General features: G+C 31.1%; 1 long non-coding RNA gene across 1 annotated transcript; it reads right to left on the bottom strand.

Moving 5' to 3' along the window:
- Positions 1 to 1,256: 1,256 nt before the first annotated feature.
- On the bottom strand, positions 1,257 to 4,251 carry LOC143078371 (uncharacterized). The gene is made up of 2 exons (XR_012979194.1): positions 4,184 to 4,251; positions 1,257 to 1,484 (listed from the first exon to the last, which is right to left on the bottom strand). It is a non-coding gene; the product is annotated as an uncharacterized LOC143078371 (long non-coding RNA).
- Positions 4,252 to 5,125: the final 874 nt, after the last annotated feature.

Below are 5,125 nucleotides of genomic sequence, written 5' to 3'. Positions count from 1 at the left end.
CAATGGGTTAATTTACCGAGGGGAAGGACTAAATAATAAAACGTCAGCTTTGATAGTCAATAAAAAATGATACTACTATTGGTGCCAAAGAAGTCTCAGATAGAATTAAGTAAATGAATCTTTGATTAAACTTAATATGAAACATATAAAAGTATAATATCGATGTTGTTGAGAAAAATGTATAAACAACCGTTTTAACTATCATTTACAACGCCTCAGTTTAAAAATTATCTTAGAATAATACGTCATGAATTTGGTGTGTTCGAGGAGTTTTGATCGACGATTAACCTTCATCGCCAAAGTCAAAACCTTAACTGTTGGAATTCAAAATTGTATAAATACTTGCATATGCTTCAACGGAGCACACACAATAACGAATCTGAGGTCAACTTTACTTGAGAGTGAAGGTACTGTAGTTTTTTAATGATTTAGCTACGAAGAATTTAAACTTCATTCTGTAAAACGTTGCATCCTTTGCAAACTATTCTATGAAGTTTTCTTACTTTTTTAAAAGGAAAAGTAAAATAAAAACTGCAGTTAACTTTACATGACACATCTTATAGTATCCAACAAGAGTATTGCATCTTTGTAAGATAGATTAATTGGAAGATGAAGGTTTAATAACGCACAAACACACGTGGTCAACATGTTTATTTTTCGCAAAGGGCGATTTGCAAAAAGTCCTGATATTTCTACTGAAATAATTACCGATTTATGATAATAGAAGTTTCCTGGTTAGTGGTTTAAAGGACTGTTGTTTGTCTTTCTGCTGTTTTTCTTTCGATCATGTTGTAAGATTAATGGTTTATTGTTTGCCTCCTTATTACCATCCTTTTTCACTATGATACGAAAAGTATAATAAAATTGATTTTTGAAAGTTATCCTTCAGCATGTTCAGCGTCTAAAAAAAGTAAATGGAATATCAAGTAAATATAAATGCCTTCACATGTCTATCGAAACAGCTCCTTTCTAATCAGGAGTGTGAAAAATATGGAATAGGGGAAATAGGCAACAAAACAAGAAATAGAGTAAATGGCAGAAAAAACAACAGACACAAAGTTCCACCATCGAGATCATTTTATGTGTACTATTAGTTACACAGTGTGCTAGTGATCTTATACGATATGTATGACGTCAGTAAATTCCATTTGAGGACAAGGGCGAAAACATATGTTTTTTCGACTAGTGGCCTATAAACAAAATGATCAAGTCTTTAAGAACCTTCTTATATTGACTAAAACTAAAAAACAAGTGCCAACAACTTGTACGCTTTTAATGTGTTTTATGAAATTATTTCAATCGTTCATCATCGTTGTCTTCGTCAGCTGAAAACCTTTTGAATATTCCTCATCACCGTATTGTTTTTACAAATAGTCGTAACACCACTAATTGTTATGTATCGAAATCAATCTAGGCTTCTAACCCTGTATGCCATATACACAGTGGCCATGTGGTTGCTTTTAACCAATTACATTCCTCGAAATCTATAGGGGGTAAGATAATATGTTATGATTAAGCTAGTCTCGGATAATACAGATGTCCCTATCATATTTGTTTAGATATAGAGATGAACCAAAGACAAGTACAAATATTAAATAATTTAAAATGTGCTTCATTTTAATTACTCAGTACTAAGATTTCTGATTATAACTTTCATCATCAATTAACGGTACCGTTACATTGATCATCAACCGAATAGTTTTTGAAATGGTATAACAAATATATTCATGTTATAAATAAAGTCGGTGATTTCCGGTACAAATCCTTCCCTCAGTTGTTAAACAATCTCCATCTGCTGTTTAATGCAATATAACACTAGATACTGTTGTTGTGAAGAATATCTTAACAAAAGGCATGTTTTTCATTTTCTCGGATTTTCTGAGATTATTGACATTTTGTAAAATTCAGCCTTACCTAAGTGGTCATAACCCTTATATTGATGAAATCCTTAGTGCTTAATCATCTCTTTTTGAATATTGTTAGGTCGATAGTTTTAATATTTTTTTCCTTTTTCTGTTTTTTAAGTTTTTCCAATTTCCATAATGCTATGTCGCAAATACATTCACTGCAATCTTTCGAAAATCATTATTTCTAAAATGTTGATGGACATCTTGTGATTTTATATCTTTTAATGTCTGATACACGTATTACTAAATATATATATATACATGTATACACCACCTGACCAATTCACTAATTATTGTCATTTGATATATTTTTTAAAATGTTTTGCATTCGGCAGTGTTTTAGTAGAAAAATGCTGCAGAAATGTAGATACATGTTTAATAGGAAGGCAAAGGCTGTACAACATTACACATAGCCGATAATTTAGGATATGCAATGCTCATATATACTGGATATAGGGATAATAATTCATACTATCTAAATTGAATTTTAGAAAGTTTTTTTGATTTAAATAATTTACAAGATATGTGTCTGCTCTTTGGTCGGGTTGTTGTCTCTTTGACAATTTTCCCATTTCCATTCTCAATTTTATATACATATTAATTAAAATGTGTTTACCAACGTGAACTATTCAAACCATACCATACGGAATGTAACAAACGTTTTAGACCTGTTTTTATGAACATATACAATTAGACAACAAAGATAACATATTGTCTAAAAGCTTGTTTGGTAGATATTGTTATAAAAAAAAATGTTTAAAAAAGATTAATTTGACAACTATCAATAATTTTTCACGACACTTCGGATTGTCACATTACAGTTTGAAAATACGATTATTATTACGTACACACGGTTATATCAATGGACATATTTATATTGAAGGCGAAACAGTTCAAAAGGCATTTAGAGACTTAATGAGAATAGTTTGAAATCAAATCATCTAACAAGATTTGTCCATTTGCATAGGATATGTATAGAAATGGTTTGACATCCACGTCTCTTGCATGCTTTAGATCTGTCACAAACTTTCCTGAAGCTGATGATGAACGAAAGCAACTGATTGAAAATCAATTGTGATTCAGTAGTCTCACGCGATTGAAAAAACTTCTAAATGTAATTTCGTTATTTCTTACCAAGTGTTCTCTTCATGTTTCGGGAATTTGTCAGGATTTCAATTTATGATGTTCACCCTAACGTCGGTTGTTGACAACATTTTTCATTTAGGAAACACGTATTTAATAATCTTAGAAAGATGAAATATGCCATAAATATGAATAGTAATGATTAATGTGTATTTATACAATAAGCATATTTATATTACATTGGCAAAAGCGTTAAGCTTATTCATTGGTAGGGTGAAAACATATAAACTATTTGCATGCGTATCTATTTTCCCTGAGTACTGAGATTAAGGTATCAATTTTGAAAACGTTAATAAAATTATATAATTCAACAGAATGACATAACATAAACAAGTTAGCATATTTGTCGAAGGGCCAGCTGAAGGACGCCTCCGGGTGCGGGAATTTCTCGCTACATTGAAGACCTATTGATGACCTTCTGTTGTTGTCTGTCCTATGGTCGGGTTGTTGTCTCTTTGACACATTCCCCATTTCCATTGTCAATTTTATAAACAACGAGTAAATAAATAATAGCATTTTACTGGCTTTCTCTGTGATTTTATTTTTACAGTTCAGTCAAATGTTCAAAATAGTATAGACAAAGAATAGACCTGAAAACAAAAATGTGTCCCAAGTACACGGATGCCTCATCCGCACTATCATTTTCTATGTTCAGTGGATCGTCAAAATGGAGTAAAAACTCTAATTTGGCATTACAATTAGAAAGACCATAACATAGGGAACATGTGTACTACGTTTCAAGTTCATTGGACAGCAACTTCATCAAAAACTACCTTGACCAAAAAGTTTAACCTGACCTCGACCAAAAACTGTTACCTGAAGCAGGACAGACGGACAAGCGGACGAACAGACGAACAAACGGACGAACAGACGGACGCACAGACCAGAAAACATAATGCCCATAAAAGGCGCATAAAAATTCCAAGCAGAATTATTATATTTTTTTTTCTTTTTTTTTTTTTTTTAAGCAAAATTATAACTATCAGATCAAAAATCGTAGCAATCATTCTAAGCAAAACTTAATATTACAATTAATAGCTATATGACAACCAATATGTGATAGTAATCATTCACGAAAGAGGGCTGTCAATGAATGGTAATAAGTGATTCATATTTCAAATAATTTTAAATACCTTGCATCACTTGGTTTTATTCCATCCAGTAATTCCTCCTAGATTTATGATAACAATGTCAAAAGAAGACGATATTATATCGTATATAACTATGCCATTTTTTATATCTTAATTAATCTGACTTAGGATACTCTATGGTTCAAGGTTATCATATAAAGGTGACTGCTCTCTGTATTGTGTATTTATACCACTATTAAACGAATTAGAATAAGATAGTATACATTATACCATTCTCAATTTTATTATGAGGGATCGAAGAAATAGAAATGAACAATGTAATGCCCATTAAAAGAGTGATTTTTACTTTGTTGTTTCTTTTCTCGATAGTCTCAGTCACAGAAACAATGTGATTATCGACATGATATTTGATTATGATTAGGGTTTCTATGATAATGATCTGCTACTAAAAAACGTGAATCATTTGATTTCAACTTATTTCGCACTATAAATAATAGTTACCAGAGTTTAAACTTGGAATCAATTGTTGGTTCATTTTTTGGGCCTTTTTGTATTCTCCAAAGTACAGATAGGTCCGATGCACACATTCAATTAAGATACTGCATATATAATCAATAGACAAAAAGACTTTGTCATTAACTGAAATGACAAAATATTTACAGTGTTAAAATAAGGATATGTGATGTGACTCCCAATGCGACAACTTTCCACCAGAGTTCAATTGACATGGATATATGTGTCATTATTTCAACAGAATTTTTCAATAAGTCAATACGGTTGAAAGTTGTTAAAACATAATTAATTGTAAAGACCCATGGTAAATTTCGTGTTAATTTAACATCATAAGGGGATATTTTTTATAACTTGTATCTTGCATATCAATTTGATGTGCAAAAAATAAACATAACCTCCATGAAACACCTTGAAGCAGACAAATATTAGAGAAGAAACGGTGCTTGTACTTTACATTTAACCTTTCATTCA

Source organism: Mytilus galloprovincialis, chromosome 6, assembly GCF_965363235.1.
Source record: "Mytilus galloprovincialis chromosome 6, xbMytGall1.hap1.1, whole genome shotgun sequence".
Lineage (NCBI taxonomy): Eukaryota > Metazoa > Mollusca > Bivalvia > Mytilida > Mytilidae > Mytilus > Mytilus galloprovincialis.
Note: the sequence above shows the minus strand (reverse complement) of the source record. Positions and strands in the feature narration are given on the sequence as shown.